Source organism: Vanacampus margaritifer, chromosome 4 (assembly GCF_051991255.1).
Source record: "Vanacampus margaritifer isolate UIUO_Vmar chromosome 4, RoL_Vmar_1.0, whole genome shotgun sequence".
Classification (NCBI taxonomy): Eukaryota; Metazoa; Chordata; class Actinopteri; order Syngnathiformes; family Syngnathidae; genus Vanacampus; species Vanacampus margaritifer.
Window position 1 is genome coordinate 25,576,843 of NC_135435.1, and position 24,113 is coordinate 25,600,955.

General features: G+C 40.3%; 1 protein-coding gene and 1 long non-coding RNA gene across 3 annotated transcripts in view; one reads left to right on the top strand and one right to left on the bottom strand.

Moving 5' to 3' along the window:
- Positions 1-10,579, bottom strand: part of cskl (c-src tyrosine kinase-like) — a 27,325-nt gene extending 16,746 nt beyond the window's left edge. Inside the window, exon 1 of one of the 2 annotated variants that reach the window (XM_077564461.1) lies at positions 10,328-10,579. The gene's annotated coding sequence lies outside the window, so the exon portion shown is untranslated. Of the gene's footprint in view, positions 1-9,791; positions 9,828-10,327 lie in introns of those variants that run through there. The other variant, XM_077564463.1, reaches the window with a different exon arrangement.
- On the top strand, positions 10,559-11,807 carry LOC144050840 (uncharacterized). The gene is made up of 3 exons (XR_013293945.1): positions 10,559-10,693; positions 10,908-10,973; positions 11,739-11,807. It is a non-coding gene; the product is annotated as an uncharacterized LOC144050840 (long non-coding RNA).
- Positions 11,808-24,113: the final 12,306 nt, after the last annotated feature.

A 24,113-nucleotide genomic window follows, 5' to 3' on the forward strand; every position in this document is an offset into this window, starting at 1 on the left:
TGGGAGGTCAAAATTTGTAAAAATATCCCGATGGGGAAATAGAAAAGAAACGGGAAGAAGCTCACAGCCTTTCTTTTGTGTTTAATCCCGAGTGACCGCCTCCTATCTTTGCCGCGGTGAATGAAAAAATATAAATGAACATGACAGAGAAGTGTACAAGCAGACAGGTGGGCTGACAGACAGACGGCGTGACGTCAGGGAGCAGTGGGCTGCTCTGACTCTCGCTTGCGTTGGACAACAAAAGCAAGCAACAGGAAGTGGAAGAAAGAAAGGAAGAGGGGGCGCGGGGAGGCGAAAGGGCCTGCGACGGCTAGGCAGAGGGGGAGGAAGGGTGATGCTGGGCGATGGCGACTGCTTATTGTTTGAGCTTGAGCGCTGTGCTTCAGAGTCTCAGTGCGGACAAACAGAAACACACACTCTACAGCTCTGGCTATTTATATCCTCTCTCAATCCACATAGGCAAAGGCAGCCTGCACCCGCTTTTATCAGCACATACATTATGGAGATGTTGATGTTAAATTAAAGAGTCTGTCAGCTCTGATTGCCTGCCTTTGAATGACTGATTTCTTTCTTTCTTTCCAGGAGGGTTCCCACACCCTGATACAAGTATTCCTGATGAACGTTGTTTCTTCAAAGACTTTGCACTGCTTTAGGATATTTTTGAAGATGTTTAAAGGCCTTTTCATACTGCACTTAGCAAGGCACAGCGCACTGTTGATGCTGTAAGGGCGTGACGACGGGACGCTGAGTTGCATGCATTTGCTGTTTTTGCTAATGCTCGATTTTTGTTATTTTTCATATAACTCATCTAAAGTGTTGAGGGTGGCTATGGAGATGAGTCATGTTTCCTCTGGAGGCTGCAACAAGCTTTCGGCATGACTTGTATACCTGTGTTTGTTACACGTCACCTATTCAAAGTATTTCCAAATAAGAGAGGGTTGTTTTTTTTTAGCCAAAAGTTATTCTTCATTGCCCATATTTTTGTGCTTGTCAGTCATTTTGACGCAAACTAACTCAATTTCTGCTTTACCATCTAAGCTGCTTACGTATGGGAATAGAGTGGGTGCGTTACTATGCATCCTACTTGAATATGGAATATGTTTGGCTGCTGTATCCATGTAGAACAATGCCTGCAACCAGACCAGAAGAGCAGTATCTGATCGACTATACAGCCCGCCATACACCGTGTGTAATCTTAAAATGGATTTTTGACTTCTAATGTCTTCAATGGCAGCTTGTTAATTGTGTCACTACTGTATATTGGAGTGCTATTTTTTTCATTAAAAAAACCATGGCTAATAATTACGTATTTTCCCCCCTGCGGCTGGAACTGATTAATGGCATTTACTTTCATGTCAATGGGGAAACACGATTTGAGATATGGGTGTTGAGTTACAAGCATGATCAAGAAACAATTTAATACCATATCTCACGGCACCACTGTAAAGATAGAATAGATGGACAGCAACTGACAACAAATTTATTGAATGCTAGGATGCAGTGTCCACTGTCAAAAACAAAAACTTGTCACAAATATTCTACCCTGGTGACACGTGCAAACATAGATGAGTGTGTCAAAAGAACATTGGGTAGTAGTTTGGAGGTGACAATTTGTATGTGTGTCTGACTGTTTGGCTGCCTCATCTCCTTTGGTAGCAAAACATGACAAGTCTTCCATTGAGGCCGCGGGGAAGAGGAGGGAGGCAAAGCGCATGGACACAGAGAGACAAAGAACGTCATTAGCAGCAGACACAGTGGGGTGCGAGCACAATATGTCAGCCCCAAATCTCTTTTAATAAAGAGATGCATTCAGCACCAATGACACCATGGAGAAACACCCACGTTGTGACTAGGAGGAGGAGAGGCACACTGGCAAAAATGGGAAACGAGAATAAAGAGATGGTTCATCTCTCAAAGAGGAGGGAATCATATTTGGCTCAGAAGTCATATTCCACTGATTATATGGCTGTTCTGAAGGACACCAAGTGAGACTTCTAATGATCGCAGACAACGTCCAATGGTATGCACAGTTACCATTAAAGCAAGTTGCTCAAAAGACGTTTAAATGGTAAAGCTATCGGCAGTTTTTATTCCCAATGATTCACGAAAACTTTTTTTTTGCTCTTTACATGTTGGTGCTAAAAGCCATGCCATGAGTCTAGTATATTTTATAAAAAGAAACACGAAAGGGCAGCAAGATTCTGAGCAGTCGGAATGTCAATTCTAGAGTCACACTTCCATTTAAAGGGAATGCATCGCATGAAAGTGGTTTAATTGTTTGTACAGAAATAGTTGGGCCACTGGAATGCCTCCCCATCCATTAAGAGTGAAACAAATAACTCTTGTTAGTTGCTCATTTATAAAAAATAAAAAGCCTGAGCGAGCCATTCTGAATTATGCTTAACTGTGAAACCAACAGCACGATAATTTACAGTACACCTGGTTTATATGCTGATGACTTGGAAAGCAGGCTGGGGGAAGATCTGGCACTTTTAGGCGACTGCCAGACTAAACTTTTTGAAACACTGCCGAGCCAAAGCCAAAAAGTTAAGCACGTCAGCAATGAGATTTGTTTTACATACGTTAGCGTCAAATACTTGAATCTTTGGCAACGGTGTTGACGTGGAGGCATAGGTATTTGTGCTTGGCTACGCGTCCGGGTCATGCGCCAAATGTACATATCCGCGAACATTCATTGATAAATGTAATTCGGCCAACTAGTGATAAAGTGCTGCCTCAACTAGTGAATACATCGTCCACGTTTTGGTATAAATGAGTGGCCACTGCTTTGTTCCACTGCTCGAATACAAGTAGCCTAGCTCCACACCTGTCATCACGGTGGGGAAAAAACCCTGAAATCTGAAAATTATACTCCGTATCAATACACCCCACAGTGGAAGTGGGAGGTGTAATTAGCGGTTCATATCGTAAGAAAAGACCTTCACCCCAAACATGCTAATTTGAGTATGGTTCTAAAAGACATCTTTGTGATTATGATTAAATTATGTCACAGGTGCATTAAAATACCTGGGGACCGTTTAAAATTGTGAGAAAAAGGCATATGTATTGTTACATTAAAAATACCAGCAATGTCATAGATGAACAAAAACATTATGCTGCTCTCAGTGTTCTTATATTGGGTAAGATCATTTTAATTTGGCTACATGTGAACAACTTTTTTTTAAACAAATTGAGGAGTTCAATAGTCATACAATTACACAATTTACACCGATGCCAATCATGGCGATCACACAGGAATACTTTATACAAGTTACTTTTCACAATGGCCACACTAGTTAAAAAAAGGAAAAGCTGGAGGTTGGGTTTTTAAGACGACGAGTAGCAAGGACTGGTTGGCGTTGTGGTATCTGCCCACCGCGCATTTATCGACAGTCATGCTTCGGCTACGATGCCAGCCATTAATAATGGAACTTGCGTCACGCTATGCCGGGACTGTAAATTATTCATTTTTGTGCAGACGATTATCAGCGCTCTGTGGGGCACTCACCACTCTGTGGTCCACACATACATACACTTGCTCATGCACGCTTACTTATACTTAGAAAACAAGAAGTGAATTACTGTGAGGACACATTCTCTTGCATCCAGGAAGTGAATCCATTCCACCATACATGTCAAGCAGAGGACTTTGGCTTTTTATAGTTTGTGGATTACTAATTATTGCTGCTAACAAACAAAAACTGTTTCAGAGGGACTTGAGATAAAAAAAGAAGAAGTGTTTGGCTCCTAAAATGTGCAATAGATGAAAGACAAAAACTTTTTACAATACTAAAACCCCCTTGAGATGAAGGTAATGAGGCCAACAGTTTCTTTTCACAGGCTACGATTAGAGAATGTAACCTAATTATCTGGGAGAGAACTGCCTAAAACATCTACTGCTTTATGATAGCTTCTATGGAGCATTTTCATGTCAGAGGATTAAACGCAAAGGCTTATTTTGTCGTCGTGCCCTGACGATATGCACTTTTCTCCACAATTAGGAGTCCCATGATATGTACACTTTCATGAAAACATGGCTGTAGAATGAACTTAAGTGTCATAATTACTGTGGCTATTGTCACAAGTTGTGGATAGGTTTCTGATTTGGGGTTTATATGGATGGAGTTTGCCCCAAATTAGGTAAAAATCAGAGGACAAACAGTTGTTGGGCTGTGCTGCCGTTAAGTGATATAACTAGTACATCACAATTACAGTTTTGGTATTAGCATCTGACAGTTCGTGATATGCCACATGCTGCCAATGCTTGTATACTTAAACAACATACAGCAATTGAACCAAAAATTCATGCAAATTTGCTGACGAATGAAAGCACTGTGATAGGCTTTAAATCACGGGTTCCGATCTGGGGCTGATACTAACAGGCTTACAAAAAGTCTGTTAAAATGCTAGGTTTTTGTAATGTACAAAAAGTTCAATCTTGGTTTCATTAAACGTTTACATTTCAACATGCATTTGGGAGATTAAGTATGTTTTTGCAAAATGCAGCCGAGGCTGGATGTTTTTCTTATTTATCCTGTAGCCCAGACATATGAAGAAGACAGGAAATTGTTGTCACATATTCTAAAAAGCTAATACTTGCCAGGAATTCCTGTACTCCAATATCAATCAAAAATAATTGTGATCATTATTTTTCCATAATTGCCCAGCCCTAGTGAATATGTATTCAACAATGCCCGACACTCACTTCTTTCGGCATGTTGTATTAAGGTTTGCTTGGGTTCTGTATCAGAGGAACAGGCTGATAAATTACTTCTGTTACTGTACTGCTCTAATGTAGCAATATTCCAAGATCCGTGCGGAAAAAGGCTTGCCCGTGATAAAGCATTTAATGGAAGCGCTTGCATGCTTCCCTATTCTTAAATATTCCTTCTGTTTATTAACAACAATCAAACTCAAACAAGATTGAGTACACACACGGGGTTATATCATGTAGCTGCTCTGGCTAAACAACAAACCTTGTGCTGGTGCATGCTGGGAATGCTGGATCCGTATACTGATGTGGGGAGGGATTGATTGTGCAGGCATTAGACATTAGCAACTACGGGGAAATCAACAGGTGATTTATCAAAATACCACATTCAATGAACCTTGCAGAGCATGCCAAAAATAATAAAGAAAAATAATAAAAGGAAACAATGACTGATGATGATCAACCTTGTGTGAAACGGCTCTAAGTTGGGATTCTCTGAAACCAGTGGGCGTTGCAAACGACTGCTGCTTGTTGCTCTGCTCAACATGATGACCGCCGGTCAGCTTGCCAGCAGGCGTGGTAGGAAAAGCCCTTGCAGCCGTCAAGTCGGGGGGAGCAGGGGAGGGATACGACTGACCAGACGCTGGCACAGATGGAAAGAAGCCTAGGCGAATTAGCGTCCAAGATGGCTACCACAATGCTGCCATTCTACTGCACGATGAGGAGAACAGCGATGAGGGTCTTGAGTAAGGGGTCTGGCGCTGTGACCGATCAGCAAGAGAGCGTGGCATTGTGATACTTAAGTGTCGAAAAGCACTTCTGAACAACACAGTCAAGGCTACACATTCCAAATATACCAAATTGTACACCATCATAAAAGCAACTAGATGGTTAACAAAACGCAAATTGCTTGGACAATTTATTCAAAAATCCAATTGAACTCTACCATACAACCAAAGATACTAATAATAACTACAAACAAGTGTATATGTACAATCAAATGTTAAAATTAAAATGGCTGCCAAGGGGTTCAAGTGAAACTGGTTAGCTGCATACAGACAAAGCACACTGTTCAAATCAAAATCAGATCTGGATAGAGCGTGTTGTTCCTTTGAACACAAACTACAAACCCCAATTCCAGTTGAGAAGTTGAGACATTGAGTAAAATGTAGATAACAGAAGAATACAATTATTTGTGACTTTTCACCTTAAGTCTATGCAGACTGCAAAGTTTAATATTTGTATTATTTATGTACTGTATTATTGTTTACTTCTATGTTGTCACTGGCTGGTGGATGGCTGGATGCTTGTGAAGTTGTTTATGTGCATTTTGGCCATTGGCAGATGCAGGTTGTCTTGTGAATTTCAACAGCCTTATCGGGGTGTGTCTCTTATACATAAAATACAAACATTAAATCAGAATTGGGCACTTGTCATGTATTTCGTGGCTTAAAGTTTAACGATTAAATTTACAAAAAGAAGCCTTTTCAGTTTTGCATGAAAGAACGAAATGGCCCAAATTACCATTTTGATTTTGATTTGAGCGTACGGTACTAACCTTATGAAGGCTTTGTCAACTTATCATGCAGTCACAGACATTATCTTCTTCCCTGTCGTCATTTTAAATGTCGCTCTATTCAGTGTCATTCACACCCGGACTGCTAATTGAAAAGGCGAGTTGTGTAATCAAGTGATGGTAAAGGCTTCACTTACATCAACTCTGTGCTTTGAACGGTCTCCCTGAAAGCCATGTGGAGCAGAGCCCAGCCCAGCTTAGGTGCTCAGCAGGGGGGTAATGGATCCTCTGTGGGTACGCTCAACACTCATTTGATGCCCAGCCAAAGTCTGCTGACCTCAACACAAAGAACGCGTTCACTTCATCGCACCACCACTCTGCTCAAACCCCAACACCCACCCCCCAACCCGGACTGTTTTCTATGCTGTGTCCGCTGTGCCTTTAAACACCACTAGAGCAAGGATTTAGCATTTGATGCAGGTCTTAATGCTATAGCAACACTTAGGAGCGACAGGACATATCAGATGGTTAAAGACTACTCTGCATGGAGGCCTATATCACTCTGCTCGGACATCGTTTGGGTTTATTTACTTTATGGCTGCCTCATGTGGAATGATAGAAGCTGTAAACTAGACTATCCACTGATCTGATCTACCAGTATTTCACATTTTATGCACATTTCGTGATCAACTGTAATAAGTTAATTCCTGAGCGAATGACATCACTGATCGGATCCATGAATTCTGACATTACAGCCGTAGCACTTCCCACTTATACCTTTATTTGTAGCGCGCCACCACTGATTGATTTGGGTGCTACCTGTCAATATGGAACCGATGCATTAATTTTATTTTGCTGCACTGAGATTGTGCTGCTGTGCTGCTAATGTGTTCCTGCTCATTGATACCACTGCTTTCTATCCTGGTACAATACTGTAAATACAGTGCCTCAAATGACTCAACTATCAAAAGTACCGATGTTAAATTTTGATAATCAATCTAAGTGCTATCAGAGGCATTAACAGTTTAAACATTTAAAACAGTTACCCAAGTGATCGATGGGATAATCGATTCTAAAAAGATTTGTTTGTGACAGCCCTATCACAGACACATATTTTTTAGCTTATAGTTTGCCAGGTCTCTTGTGACATTACTATGGGGACGTTCACACTACAGGGCGTAATGCCCAATTCAGATTTTTTGTTAAATTCTTTCTTTTTATGTGCTCGTTCACATTATAAAATCATATGCGACTTCTAACGTGAATGGGGCATGTCCGTGGTGTGGTACGCATTTCGTTGAGCGACGCGGAAAAAATTATGTAACAAACATTCACACCTTTCAGACACCAGTGTAAGTGGCACTAGAGGGAATGTGTGTGAAGTGTCTTGCCCAAGGACACAACGACGCATGACTCGGGGAGAGCGGGGATCGAACAGCCAACTTTCAGGTTACTGGACGATCGTCTCTACACCCTGAGCCACGTCTATGTCTAATGACATATAGGTGGAATGTGTACAAATGTCCCTTCATACTTTGCCAACAAGCGATATAGTAGCTGTACATTTCAAACGTAGAAGAAATACATTATGAATGCGCTAAGATCAACATTCTACCAGATACAACAAAGGTAATATTACAATTGCTTTATCCTGAGCACAAAACAAGTACCAGACAATATTTTCAGCGAATAACAGAGAGGTTCAAACGAAACAAAAATTTGAATATGTGAATTTGCGAATGCCAAACCGTGAAAATGCAGACTTTCAGCCAGCAACTTCACACATTAAATAAGGAAAAAAGGTATTTAAAAGACGGTTTGGCCTGAGATGACACATGGCCACAGAATGTCTTTCTCAAGTGATATTGCCAACTACTGGCCCAGCATGCATATAGGGTTTTATGTGTACATGAAGGTCCTTTGAAAACTCCAATCCCATTTTACACACGCATTGCCATACTCCACATTTCTAATGCGACCAGGTAACGTGTGTGTGATGGACAACGAGTGGATGCACCTTGTTTGCAAGTACCCTCCACTCTGCATGCCAACGAGGTTTGTGCAGCGCAGCGGAGCATGAAACAAAGCCCGAATCCAAACTGCCAAACAAACATTAATAAAGATGACCTCGCAGCCAAACACATTTCCCCTCCAAATGTGTTCGGACGAGGCCTTTTGAATTCCCCACTCACTGCACGTCAATCACGGTTGCAGCACAGCAAAGAATTCAAGTGCAAGACTCGACAGATGGAATGAATGAAATTTCTCAACATGGCGTAAACGTGACGACTCAGTCGACCTGGTAAACGTAGATCAACCTTACATACTTTTAAAGCCGGGCCAAAGAAAACTGTGGCCCAGCTTTAACAAAACAAAACATAAATTCCCACACCAAACCTGTGTAGCTGTATCTCTATGTACACACAAGTGCCCAACCATAACATAACCGTCTGGCTGCACAAGGCCAGTACGTTTACATGGACTTCAGTCACTTCAGTATTGCAATAGAAGCAGGGTCCTCCATTAAGAATGTTTTGGGTGGTGGCCCACCTGCCAGAACGGGTAATGGCCCGGCCTGTATATTATTCATATTATATATTATATTATTCATGATTATAATACGGTGGGCTTCAATTATTATTTCATATTTAGCATATTATACTGTATTATTTAAGCCTTTAATACAGTATTAATTGTAGTTAGAACTTTGTCACATAGTGGCCAGAGGCCACAAGTCAACGTCTGTATTCAACAAATTTTTCACACGTCTAAAATAATTTCCGGGTGTCCTCATGAAAGGTCTGAAGTGAACAAAGGATGAAGGGATACAGTAGAATTCCATTGGCACATTCTGGCTAAAGTTTCAAATTTGGGGGGCTGTTGGGTCTCATGCAAATGTTGCACTGAAGAAAGGTCTACTGAAATGGCTGTCTCTTGCCATTTAACTGATGTGATGCCACCGCCGTGTGTGTGTGTTTTTTTTTTTTTTAAACGCAAGATATATACAAGCACGTATACTGTAAGGTTACTTTACCTCCAGTTTTAGCAGAGTTCCCCCCATGTTTTACAGTACACAGTGCTGATTTCCTTCCACACTTGTGTGAGTTAAGACAACAAAAAATGAGTTGAACGAGGAACATCAGCCCCTCCTCGCTTGTGGTTGAAGCTAAGAAGGTTGCTGAAGCCTTTGTGGTCGTGTCCCGGCTTGCAAAGGTATGTGTGCATCATGGCTTGAAAGCGTAGGCAGGATGGGAAGAGGCTGGCAAACAAGGCCCAAAAAAAAAAGCTGCAGCTGGTCATGTTCTTTAAACATTCAACAGCATCGAATGCAAGTTTTCCATACACGAGATGGCGTATTTGGGATAACACTAATAATCAGATTATGTGTACATGTTTGGAAATAAGCAACAGTTTCTCTGTGAGTCCGTTATCCGACAGAGCTCCAGCATCGTGATTTTATGCTCTCTTGGTCTCTCGAATGCAAAAATACTATGCGGTTTAAAAATAAAACACTAACCCTATGCACTGTATGAATCAATTGTTGCATTATGTAAAACGCCTTACCTAAAAATTGTAAGTCTGCCAGTTTCTTCCCATGTGTGTCCATTCTACCCAAACGAAGGCAACAAATATCCTGTCAAACGCACCTGGGGGGTAGACCACAAAAGCCTTCCGCCAGTAAAGCGTCCGATAATGGAATCAGGGGCGCATCTCGGTGGGTGTCCTCTGGTTCAAAATTAACAGTGGGCGTTGTTAGCAAACATCAGGGCCAAAATCACCCAATTTCAATGCATTATTTTTAGAAAATAGCATGTTATGTAGAAGAGAGCGTTGGTCTTTGTCCGCTAATATAATTACATTTCGCGATGAGCTAACGGCTAACGGTAACGTGCTGGCACTGGTTACGCGTTAGCAATGTGCGGCTGATAAAAAAACAAAACAAAAAAAACATAACATTACGATGTTTTACACAAAATAAACGGCAGCTAGTGATTTCCTCGTTGCCCTGTTAGCCGCCATGGCTACAACGAGCGAATTCAAGCACAACGAGACGAAAACAGTGACCCAAAGAGACAGAGGCTAAAAAGAGGCTAACTCACCCCGACAAAAAGCGTCGACCAAGCGGGCTGCGACAAACTAGCGACGGTGGTCCATGGGGGTGACTGTGGCGGGGAGCATCCAGATTCGGCTGCTGCGGTTTGAATTGTCGACAATCCCAAAAACGCTGCGTGGACTTGACGCTAGTTTGCGCCCTGTCGATCATATGTGTTTATTTGTATGTATGTGTGGCAAGGCAACAAGAGAGAGGGGCCTTCTGCTTGCCGAGAGGAAATGGTCTCCGCGCATGCGCAGCGGGACGAGTAGAAGCTGCTGGGCTTCACGGTCGGTGAGCACAACCCAGCGGCCAAAATGGCGGCTACAGGCGACAATCAACCGATGGTCGACTTGTTACTAGCAACGAGATGGTACTTGGCGATTCTCCTCCCGGAAATATTACATACAGTCAGGATAAGGGTCATTCCAGAAATGAAAAGCATTTCGTGTTGGCAGTATTTGTTTTTATACGTCTTATAATTATTAAATCATTTTGTTTTATAACACACAATAGTAGCTCTGAAGTTGTTTGTCTCTCTCAACGTACATGACAACTCCGTTACTAAAATCTTTTTTCCCCTCTAGAGAGAGAGGAAAAAAGCTACATGGCTCTTCATAAATGAGATCATGAAGACCATGGGTGGGCCTAAGGTAAGTCCCCCCCATCATCGAGTTTCTGCTCATATCCAGTCATCATATTAAAATGAAGCCAAAAATGTCCTGTCAAACACAATGGGAGGGAAACACCATAATAGCCTTCTGACAGCTTAGCAAAAATGATTGCCTACCCCCATTCCTAACCTCAACCATAACCCAATTCAAATTTAAACTCTAAAACCAAGTCTTGACCCTCAGAAAGAGGTCCAAACTTGTGGGGTCCCGGTAAAATGGCTCCACAACTCTGTGAAATCCCGCTATATTGAAAACACACACACACACACACACACACACGCACGCACGCACGCACGCACGCACGCACACACACACACACACACACACACACACACGCACACACACACACGCACACACTTCTTAGAAAGCTAACTGATTTATGTAGATTGTTTGTGAGTGTGTCCCTCGGCCCTAGAAAATGTCCAATAAGCTGTGTACATTATGCAGAAAAATTTGCTTGTGTAAGTTCTAGTTGTCTGACTCCTGAGACAAAATGTCACGTAAAAGCGGTCATAAATATTATTCGCTATAAATCGCTTTTTTCTTTCAGTCCCTCTCTCTTGACGACCTACTTAGTGACTTACTGTATACATCAAGTGTAAAGGACTATAATAGGCTATGTTTTAAATCACTTTTTTAGTATGACTTTGTTGATATAATTCATGTATTTTTTCAATAGTAGTAGGCCAATGATGCTATGAAGTCGTTTTTCTGAACATGCATGCAACATTTTTTTTTTTGTAGTCATTTGAGGAAGATGAAAAAGTAATCTCAGCAGAAAGGACAACATCAAGGTATTTCCTCCGACCTAAGTAGACCTAAGCAAGGCAAGTCCTCTTTTGTTTTCATACTTTTATAAGTTATGTTTTCATATGGTTTCTGGCGGCGTAATGTGTGTCACTCAAACCAGTGCAACCCAATTCTAGAATGACCCATATGTAGTGAGTTTGAATTTATTAGTGTTTTACATTTTTTGTGAATGTATTCAGCTTTAGCAGACTGTATAATTGAGTTTTTCATTTAAAAAAATATTTTACATTTCTATCAAAAAATGCATGTCTGATGCCTACAAGTATCATTCCAAACAATAACTCTGACAATTATTATTTATAAGTTTAGAGTGGTTTACTTTAATGTTTTTTTTTTTCTGCTTTCGGAATGGCAATCCACATTTCCTCTTTCACGTTGTGGCCAAAAGTGGTATTGCATACAAAGTTCTCATCACAATTAAGAGATAAGAAAGGTTGAGAAGTAATTCACTACTAATGCTAAATTTCTAGATTTTAAGAAGCAAATTAATTTTGCCTTGGCTCACTTTTGACACACTTCCTTGCCTTTTTGTTAATGATCTCATGCAAATTTGAACTATCTGTCTCATATTCAAGATTCAAGTCAAGTTTATTTATATAGCCCTTAATTAGAAAAGAATTTCACATGCCCACAGTTGAGAAATATTAACAACATCCCCTGATCTAACCACAAGAGGGCAAGGGGAAAAAAACATCAGGGGAAAAATAAAAACCTTGAGAAGGGTCTGCAAATGTGGAAATCCCTCTTGAGTTATATACGCCAGCATGTCATAAATAATTATTTAGTCTGATTTTAGAAATGAAATAATGGAAAATATCAACTTAAAAACAGCACCAACATGGATTTAAAATGAAACCATCAAGATGGTAAACTTCTATTTTAAGAGATTTAACATAAATATAACACCTGCCATTTACAAATTTCAGTAATTTTATATACAGTGCGCCTATTTTTGTAACCCAAAAATATTTATATGCAGTCAATGACTTCCTGAAGTCTGGAATGGGGTTATGTTATGGTTTAGCCACTAGAGCTCAGCATTTGTCTATGATGGTTAGTTCTTGCATTAGCAAATTCCTACCCAGTTTCAACTCTGTGGAGCGTTTGTGATTTTAGTACAATAATACAATTTTATGTCTGTTTTTGTTGATGTAATCTGCCTGTGACAATGTCTACTTATTTGACACTGGTCCTACCGCTAATCTTAGCAATCTACTCTGTCATCTTTGGGAGCTTCGGGACAATAAAAGGTCTGGCCTGTGAATGTGAGGTCAAGACTAGATTAAGACCAATACTTTGAGGAGTTGAGTAAATCAAGTCCAAGACTTGGACTAGTCCAGATCAAGTCACAATATAAAATTTGAGGCGTTAAAAGACCGAGTCATGACCATGGATTGGAGAATTCAAGGCCAAGTCAGAACGAACAATACCAAGTCAAGACCAAACCATGTTAAGACCAAGACTAGGTAATAGTACAAATTGAGAATAAATCTGGCATTCCTCATGCCTAAGACTGAGACAAGACACAAAAATAGGGCTGGGTGGCATGGAACAAAAAAAAGAAGACAAAAATCTATCACGATACAAGTTTTTCATAACAACTGATTTAAAATAAGTAAATAAATGTTAACAGTAAATGGATTAAAGATACCATGCAATAAAATACAACTATCAAGAGGTAAAATACCTCTCAAAATATCTGGTAATAAAACAAGTTTTCAAGGAATGTCCACTGTTATTGTGTACATTCATTGTAATGTATTGTAATGTGTAATGTTGTATCCATGCAATGCCATAATGCGTTTTTGTAGCTAATGTAAAGATGCTTCCTCAAAGCAGTTGCATTGACACAGTTAATCTCATAAAGTAATACTTCTTTGGAGTTTATACTAATTTAACTTGTTGGCTGGCTAATTGTTGGCATAAGACATTATTTAATTGTTTTACTTACCTCATTGTGACTTAGGTGAGATGCTAAGGCTGAAGACCATGCTAATTTCAAGCACAAAAACAGCCGTCCAGGGTACAATTCACCCTCAATCAGGTGGGACAGACCATAAACAAAATTGATGAAATGGACCTGTGACAATGTCAGCTTGCTTGATACCTATCCTGCCATGAGGGTTGACGACCACCAGTGAATGTAGGGATAATCACATATTTTCCCTGTGACATTTTTGGGTGTTAACCTAATGTCACTTGATAGATGATCAATAAAGTCTCATTTACGTTTTTAATTATTTTTATGATTTTCACTACATGGTTCAGATGAACCAATTCAGATGAGGCCAAATTCAAATAAGCATATCCAAATTGAAGAACAGCCACCCTCGTTTTGCAATTATGTTGATAAAAATACCAGATACACTCATGCCAAGGGAATGAATGCGTAACTTAGACTTAAGATGCCGTCATATCACACCTTGCAGGGGAAATAACCCAGAAACCCGACCTCTAAGATAATAAAAACAGGTAGACAACCACAGCTGCAGACACCCACACAGCTACTCTGGTCGGTACTTGTCAGACAAGGAACTGATTTAGTTGAAAAAGCCCCTTCCTCCTTATGAGCTAATCTTGTTCCCATCCTGGAGGATGCACTATTCCTTCTTCTGTTTGTCACTGCTATCTGCTTAAACAAAAGGCAAGATCTGGCCTTTAAAAAAATTTAACAAACACAAGGTAGGCCCAACTGAGGCATCCATTCCCTAAGTGGGACTCAGACGCACCGTCAAGCGACTTCTGACCACTTCCAAAGGGGCTTCACATGGTCAGACCCCGCCAATACCCACACTCTGGGTGCTTTCTCAGTCAAAACAATACACTAGGTTAGTATGCTTAAAAAAAAGAAAGACAAGCAAATGAACACCTGCACACTAACAACTAAACATTGGGGGAACATGGTGACACACCACACACACTCAGGCCACCCACTGAATGATAATGTTCACCAACCTGTTGACATTTGTACAACAGAATAAGGTATGGTTTCCACTGACTATGTCAGATTTGTGTGCAATTCAAAACCAAGGACTTTGTGGCGTCAAGACCAAAGTACTGTAAGATTTTGAGGAGTTCAGAGTAGACAAAGTCAAAAGACTCTGGAGGGGCTGTGACCGCAGGTCAAGATAACGACTTCATGGAGTAAAGACCAATTCAAGACTTTGAAGAGCAGAGAATCGGGCAAGATCGAGACTTTGAGCTGAGGCAAAATGGAAGTGCCAGTGTATAATAAACCAAAATCAGCTTGGATGCACTCAAGAAAGCTAATGGAAGAGAAATTTAGTTTGAAATTCAAATCTCGAACAGTCACTGTGCAGTTGAGAGTGTCCGTTGTTGCTCAGTGCACGCCACGCAATGGCGAGAATGCTGAGAGTCACGGCAACCTGTGCTATCCGAATACTCTTTTGCTTGTACAGACACAAAAAGCCAAATAAGGCTTGATGCTAATGCCAAGACGTTAGCCGCTTGCATGTCAGAGACCTAGCAGGCTCATGAATGACTTACAGTATATCCCACCCTCCAGCTGCCCAAACAGTGAGGGCTGAAACTGCCTCCCCCTCGTTGTCCTCAACTATCCTTGACCACATCACTTGACCTTGTGACTGTGGGATGAGGCAACAAAGGTTCAAGCAGCAGAGCAGAAAAGGCTTTCAAGGGATTTATCTCACGGTATTGACCCCAATTTAGCTTTTTATTGAGATACTTTACAAATACAACTGAAATGCAACATGTTTGAGGCGAGACCTCCGGCAGGGCATTGATGAAAATTCATTAAATGTCCAATTACTTATGCGGTTTTAAAAAGCCGTTATCCAACTAACTGGGCTCCAAAGATAGATTACATGAAACAAGACACATATGCCTGTCCTTTATGATTTTGTTTCTGTGCAAACTGGCAACCTTTTAAAGAGACCCCTCGCTAATCCCCCGTGCTGCCCTGCTAGTGGCACATTAGCAGGGTAATAAAAGTCAAGCTGCAGGGAACTGCCCGGCTCAGGATGTCTTTGATAACTAAAGCTGCCGGGAGCCAGTTAAGTCTATAATGCCCCCCCGCGAACCTCTCGGCCTGCTCGCCAAGAACCTGATGGCCTCGCCAGTTGTGTGCACACCATCACGCCTTATCACGCTCGCGATTGTCACGCAAACACGCACAAGACAAATTACATGAGCACACGTGGCCCCTCATCTTGACCCTGTTCCCTGCTGCTATTGTTTTGCCCTGTAAATATGGCTGAGGGCGCGACAGGAAGAGTCAAGTGCGTCTTGTCATGCAAACTGCTGCCAGAGTGTTGGGCCGTAAGGAAGTGGGAGTCGTGATCGTGTGCGCTAATTGCTGCTCAAGTATTCCGGCAGGTGAGCCTCAGAGAGGCTGTTCACACGACACTGCTTTGACTCTTTTATTTACACGCTGATGCTAGTAGAGCATTAAAGTGTTGTATTTTTTGGTCTCTTTCACATGTAGATCCCACAAAATAGCAACACCTGCGCCCTAAGGGAAGTAACAGTAACATTTACAGAGATAATGGATCCCTGCTGCTAGTAATTGATGCGCCCCACCTGAATTTTTTTTTTCCATTTGACTATATTAAAAGCTTGAACAGTAAATATAGCACAAATTTTTACATTGTTTTCAGCATAACAGGGCAAGAGAAGAGGATGGATGTTATCCTTCACACCTGTTTTGGCAGCCAGTGTTAAAGAGGCTTTTGAAAACCATTATCTGGAGCCTCACTTTTTTACACATAACCCAGCAAAGGTGGGACATTTCAGCCATTGTGTGCACTTTCACTCAAGAGCGCAGTATCCCGCAATTAGATAATTTACCATGCCCAACATTTGCTATGACATATACAGTAATACTTTATTACTACTGTCTGATGCTTTCAGACAGAGATACCACAAAATAGCCACATTGAGATGATCCGGCGACAAGATGCCTTTGCCCTTTACACAGAACCCATCAAAGGCACAATATTGCCGCATCTGTATGGCACCCATTGCAAAATGTAATTGTGCCCTTGGCAAGCAATGTGAAAGGGGCTATTAAAACAGCTGTCTCTAGCCTCTTTTACACATAGAACTTGCAAAAAAGATTGTATCAGAACAGTAACAGTATATCCGGCAGTAACCCTTTTACACAAAATGCATAAAAGACAACATATCGCCACAGCTGTGTGAACTTTCACACAGCAACGTGGCATATACTTGTCGGATAACGACATTGCTTTCAGCACAAGGCGGGCAAAATTACTTCCCTGTTGTGGTATCGTGGCTTTCATTTTGTCGCATCAGAGCTGTAACAATGTCTAAGTTGTCTTTGATTTTTGCACAGAACCCAGCATTCAAAATCTTAAAAAAATGAATTCATCCATCAGCAAGCTACAGTGTGTAGCCGTGATCCTGCAGTGGCGCTAAAATAAACTTTAGCTTGGAAGCGATCTCTCAAGCATGACGAGAGTTGACAGCTCACACATAATGGTTGGATGTGGGCCAAGTTGTCTTTCACAGGCATGCATTCCATACGGTGCTCCCATTGGAGCCAATGTCAAGAGGATGCTGGAGGACAGCGCATTGGAGGGCATAGTTATTGTCATCTTATTTGGTGCCAACTGACTGGGTCTCATCACTGACAATCTACTTACTGTGGGACTTTACTGACAAATAATGCATGAGTCACCAATTGGGTTTGAACCAAATAATTAAAACTAATAATAAATAAAATAAATATAAAATAAATAAAAACTATTTGACGCATGGATTATATCATGAAACATTTGCGATTATTGCTATAAATAAGGAATGGATAACTGCGCCCACACTTGGAGTGGCCCTTTGATTAATTTTTGAACATTATAAAATGCTTCTGTCCTCTAGGGCACCTGGTCAGAATTAAGTTGTAGATACACCATTGACCACTAGTTAGCAGACATTGCTTTGTGATGTTTAACCTTCAAATATTGCAACTGAATTGAATGGTGTTTTAGAGTCATTATAAGTAATGAGAACACTTTCTTTATGGGAAAAAATGAGAGTTTCTTATATAAGTAACAGGAAAGGCACAATACCATATCCTGGTGAGGAATATGATAATGATTTCCTTAACTTGAGCTTGGCGTCTTACTGAACTAACCATTACACTATCACAGTTTCATTAACAACGTGCAACAATATGTAACCCGATACAGTATTTATTTAAGATACACATTCATGAGCAATGGGTTAGATAAACACACGTAAATGATTATGATTACTTTTTATGTCCACTGTTTATGTCTGTCTGTTTATGTGAACAAGTTGACATACAAATGTTTTTTTTTTTTGGTGTAATATAGCCTGGTTTGCCTTCTTATTCTGTGGTTCGGCAAAATATGTGGGTGCCAGGGTGGTACTGGGACCAGTCTACAACCCTGCTCTAATTCATAGCAAGAACCATTCTTCTTTTGAATAATTTAATGGCATGGCAATGGATGTTTTTATGTATATTGCTTTCCAAGTTGCTTCAACAAATAATTCTAAAGATGAATCCATACTGCATACACTTATCGTGTATGTGTGTTAGGTAATGCAATTCCTTAAGAGAAAGTCCTTTGTCAAAAGTCACTATACAGTAACATAACAGCTAAACAGTAACATTATGGTGTCATAGAGTTTAATACACAGCAGAAGCCATTTTGTTTAGATTTAGAATAGAAAAGTAGTAATCAAATAAGAATAAAGAGTTTCCTAATTAGAACTTACAAGGATAACATTTTCAGAAAAAAAGTGCTAACGGCATTTCTTATAGCGTAGTAAAACCCAAGATAAACCCCGTAATATATTAATTTTGGACCCAAATACCTATCAGCCATATAGTATATCCGCGACAAGTGAACCGCGAAGTAGCGAGGGACCACCGTAATTCTATTATTTCTGTTTTGAAGCTCGTTTAGTATCAGGACGTAAAAAGCAAACCTAAGAAAGGAAAATTTCAGCATTTCTCTTAAATACAATGACATCGAAAATAGATTTCAGTTGAAAATCTGATTTTTGTAAATATACATCAAAGATGTTATTTTATGGCCATATCGCCCAATCCTAGTTGAACTATTTGAAACGATAGAAAATTAGCTTCTAACGCCACCACAATTGCCAGCGCCGTAACAAACCATGCGACCTACTACTTGTTAAAGTTTATATAGATGTAAGTACACAAACAAAGTGAAATGAAGTGAGAAAAAAAAAAAGAAAAGAAAAACTGGAAAAACCTGGCCTTCAGCCCTTAGCTCTCACGCTAACTAGGAGCCAGGGAGGCAAAGTCGCACGCTACTTGTTACTGTGACAGCTAAGATGCTGCGGACTGTCACGCAAGGTGAGAAAAGAAAAAAAATAATTGACAAACTAATCTAAAACCACAACAAGAGTGACAAACAGGACTTGTTATTTGTAGATTTTTTGGCAGCAGTGATTTTTCTAAAAGTGACCCAAACATTTTTCTAAACACCGACAATTGTGGGGAGCAAGAAAGGGGGAGGCGATTTGGCTCGCTCACCTGTCAACAGAGCAGACAGCGGCGTTATTAGTGCCAGTAACAATGTCATCGTTGGCTCGGAAATGTTTTGTCACGCCATGCATCGGCACATGCAAAAGGAAGCAGGCGGCAGTCCAAGTCAGACACGTTGATAAACTGGCAGCTTCAGTTTAGACTAAGCCCAACAAAAAACACAAAAGAACAGCACGAACACTTTCTAGGACATCATTCATTCAGGTTTGGGTTTTGTCGCAGTACCACAAAAGCACGCCAAACATCTCTTGTGCATGCTTTATATTATTCACTGAAAAAAAGTAACAGGATTTTCGGTTTCAAATAAAACTAGAATACAAAACTCAAAGAAATGTCACTGCCCAGTGAAAATAATATATCTCCAAAGTTTTATTTATTTATTTAATTAATTATTTTTAACCAAAGCTAAATGAAAAGGTTTTTTTTGTTTTTTGTTTTTGTCAAACTGCCATATATAATATAAAAATACATAACACATGGTCAATGAAAATCATGTATCTCAAATAAGTTTTTTCGTTAAAAATAATAATAATAATAATAATTCATAAAATTTGAACAGCATCAATATTAAAGACAGTACTGTAGTAAACTGCAAATATAAAATTTCTGGTTAGTGAAAAGCATGTACAGTATGTCCATTTTGCTTTTTTTTTGCAAATACTCTCAAATCAATAACTATAATAATAATTTATTTTTTGGGGCTAGTCACAATAAAGACGATAATATTACTGTTAAATGAAAATGCCCTGTGACTTTTGTGTTGGTACCCAAAGTGCAAAGAACAGAAAATAAGTTAATTAAAAATACTTGTCCCCCTTTTTTTGTTTTGTAATGTCCGATGGACATTTATGGTGAAATCCTTTTATTTCATGCCATCATCACTCCCCTTATGGATTATACATCTCATCAGGGGGCTTCTGTATTTACTTTCTCAATGTTGTGCTGCTGTGTTTTTTTCTGGCATGTTGGCAAGCGGTGTCCCACCAGTGTGGGAAGGTTGACTTTGTATCTCCTATTCCTTGACAGTGCCATTTATGCAGAACAGTATTACTGAAAAAGACGGAAAATGATTGCTTTGACAGGCAATGTAAAATGTGTTTTATTGTGCTACCTAGTAGTGACTGTACCTAGAAAAGCTAGTTCATCTGTGGCAAGTCCAGTAGGTAACGTGCAGTGAAAGGATGAAATGCAACTGAGATGGCGAGCTCACAGATTTCTCATAGTAGGTAAAGCCTTTATCCCACGAAGGGGCGAACGCTTGCGAGTGCTGGCCAAGGTAGCGAATGCGCACTCCTCTCAGCCTTTGTCATGGTTCATTCAAGGTTCGCAAACTTTTGCTTAATGTTCGCTAAATATTCACTTGGACTAGAGAAGATCATTCCTACTTGAACACTGGAGAGCTCCCGTCGTGTTCTCCCACACAGATCGATGGAAGATATCACAGGAACATTCCTCAAGGGCCCACCCTGTTTTCCCTTGTTTGTAGCTGAAAAAAGCATGAGTGGGTGGTGGGGGGGCCTTTCTTGGGATGGTATGGCATCGCGTGTAAAGGCGGCGACCCCGCCCTGGCCCCTAGGCACGTTGGCCCTGTGCAATTTGGCCACGTTACCCAGCCACACGCCTGAGAGCGGCAGATTAAAATAAAAACTCCCCCAAGATAAACTTCCACAATTGATATCACGCTGGCCTTTTCCAAGCACTCTGGGACAACACTGCTTCCTGTCCGGTAGGGGTACGATGGGGCGGGGGCGGGTTTCCTGTGCTGAGTAGATTGGGAGAGGAGAACATAGAGGCATGAAAGGCATTGGACTTCTCTTAAATAGCAGACTGCCAGAGGGAGCGAAGAATGTTTATTGATCTTAGTCACACACATATTGTAAAGAGGAACTTTGCTATGAGCCGCTAGCACGCTATGGGAATCAGAGTTGGTGGGGTGGGGTGGTTTTGTAAAGCAGAGCCTTCCTCTGTGCCATGCTCAAGAATTTTACTAATATATACTAATAGGAGTTAAGTATCGCCAACAGAATGTGAATAATTTCTCTAACCCAAACCCCATAACTCTTCAACCTGTATCTTAACAATCAATGCTAGGTAGAGTAAGCAATATGAAGTGACAACTAGTCGTGCGATAATACTCATACAACAACAAATGTGTGAATGATGTAGAGAATGTCTAAGCAATATAAAGTGTCCAGTGCGTGGGTTAATACTGATCAGCAACAGTTTCACAAATGATGCAGATTGACAGCTATGTCAATAAATACAGAAATAATTGTGCTATAGAGATGTGCAAAATTGGCAAAATGTCAATATAACATTTTTAGTGAACGGTTTGAAGTTAATGGAAAGGGGAAAGAAGCTGTTTGAACGTTATGCTGGTTTAAGTGTCCATTGTTCGATAGCGCCTACCAGAGGGAAGGAGTTGAAAGAAGTGGTCTACTTACCCTACATTACCCTAGGTTACACGTGATGATTATGTGCATCAGTGCTGCTTGAATAGACTACAGGGTTGTCAAAAATATGTACCAAATGTACTGTCTGTAGGTTCATAATAATTGTTGAGCCACTCCATGCATGTCATGTGCCCCCTTTAAGATCGAGGTCAGTGACGGGTCTGCCCTAACCAACACTAACTTTTAGCCCTAACTCAAAACCAACCCTCGCTCAACCGTTACCATTGCCCTAACCCACAACATGAAGAATTCCTCTAACCATAACCACTAACCTCTTAATCTATTAACTCCTTTAAAAAGTGCATGTTACATCCTCCTATGCCATTTTTAGAAATATTACGGGCAACTCAAGTGACCTTTTCTATTGTGTGTGAAAGTGAGTTTAACTGATGACTTGTGCACACACGCTTCCTGCTGACCCTTGGAAAATGCTTATCTATGCTAATCGCAGAATGCCGAGCCATGCATTCTAAGGGTACGTAACTTAACACCAGGGATTCCCAACCAGTGTGCCGCGGGAAATTATTTAATGTCAATTTTGCCAAACATTTATTTTTTTCCCTATTAAAATAAAGACTATCTATGCCAACCATATAGTAACAGACAGGACATAATTATAATAACAAGGTACATAATTAACCTGTATATCCACTTTTTGCTAATCGTTTTGCCAAGTGATGTGCCGTGAGAATTTTCTGATGTGAAATTTGTGTCTTGACTCAATAAAGGTTGGGAAGCACTTTTTTACCTAACAACAACTTTGGAAAAACTGTATTTATTTTATTTTTATTTATTGAAAAGTTGAAAACAACAACAATAAAACAACACCTTAATAGTTTTGTAACTGGGGATTTAAAAAAAAAAAGTTATCTTCCAGCTGTAGCAACCAAGCATTAGGCAAGACCCAGATCATCACTAGCTTTTTTAAATCAATAAAAACAAATGTTAATACATGCCTTGCGTTTGTTAGATGGTGTTTTGTAGTAAAATGTAATTGTTTATCAAAACACAAAGAACAACAGCCAGTCAAACTGGCAAGAATTTATCAGCGTCGCATTTCTGGTTTTACATTGTTTTATTCTGGCTGGTTTCCATTCACTTTGTCCTGCTCTTCATTAGTCATATCCTTCGCATGCCATGGAAAAGTCATTATTTAATTCACAGTCACACTAACAGCTCGATTTTACTTGCTTCACGGCCAAAATCTGCAAGTCATTGCTGCGTTTCTGGCGCGTCATCCTTTCTGAGAATGAGAAAAAACGAGTTGCACAATGTAAGAGATGATGGCGTGTCACATTTCCTTCCGTTATGTTCATTAAGCCCAAAAATAAATCACTGTCACGGAGTATATGACTCCCATGATGTCAAAATAGGAAATCCACTTTCACATCAAGTCAGCAAAAAAAGAGAGAAAAAAAGTCACCATGACTTTTACACTTGTGTGACAGTTTGTTAAGGAAGATTATGCATTTTGTCCCAAATTTCTGTACAAATAACATGTGTGACATGTTTTCATAAAAAAAGAAAAATCAGGAATACTAAATTGGCACTCCAGAGACCCAACTGGGTGTATATAAGCCATTCAAAAGTATTTTTTTCTGAATATATCATCTTTTAAAACAGTTGTTTGTTTTTAGGGTATTTTTAATGCTAAATTGCCACTTAGAACACACTTGTACAGTTGGTTATGGTTTATTATGGTGACAGATTATTTCTATTTCTTGTAAAATCCTGGCAACATTTGCCAACTTTCTCACCTGTACACCACTTCAGGAACTGGACTGCAGCTGACCCCCTTTATTGTGCTTTTTGGTTCACGCAGTCCCGTTCTCAGATTTTTTCAGCACGCGGTGATAGACACAACACCAGTTGGGCGGTCCGTGGCCTCACTGCCCCCTTGTTCCTATTGCCGCAGCGCAAGACACAACATTAATCAACACTTGTGCACATTGTTTTTAGGAATGAACACATTACACATGCTTGTTTTTATAAAGGATGTTTATACAAAATAAAGCCACTGACTTTGTTTACCAAACTTTTTGTTCAAGATAAACAAAGTTGCTGTTTTATGGTAAGTAAGATGCACAGAAATCCATCCATCCATTTTCTGTACTGCTCATCCTCATTAGGTTCAACAGTGAGGTGAGCCTTTGTTTAATGGACTAACAACCATTGACGCTCGTTTTCACCAATGACCAATTTCAATTGACCTGACATGAATGTTTTTGGAATGTGGGAGGGAGCCAGAGTATGCAAACAAAACTCACACAAGCACGGGGAGAACATGCGCACTCCTCACAGGAAGGCTGTAGC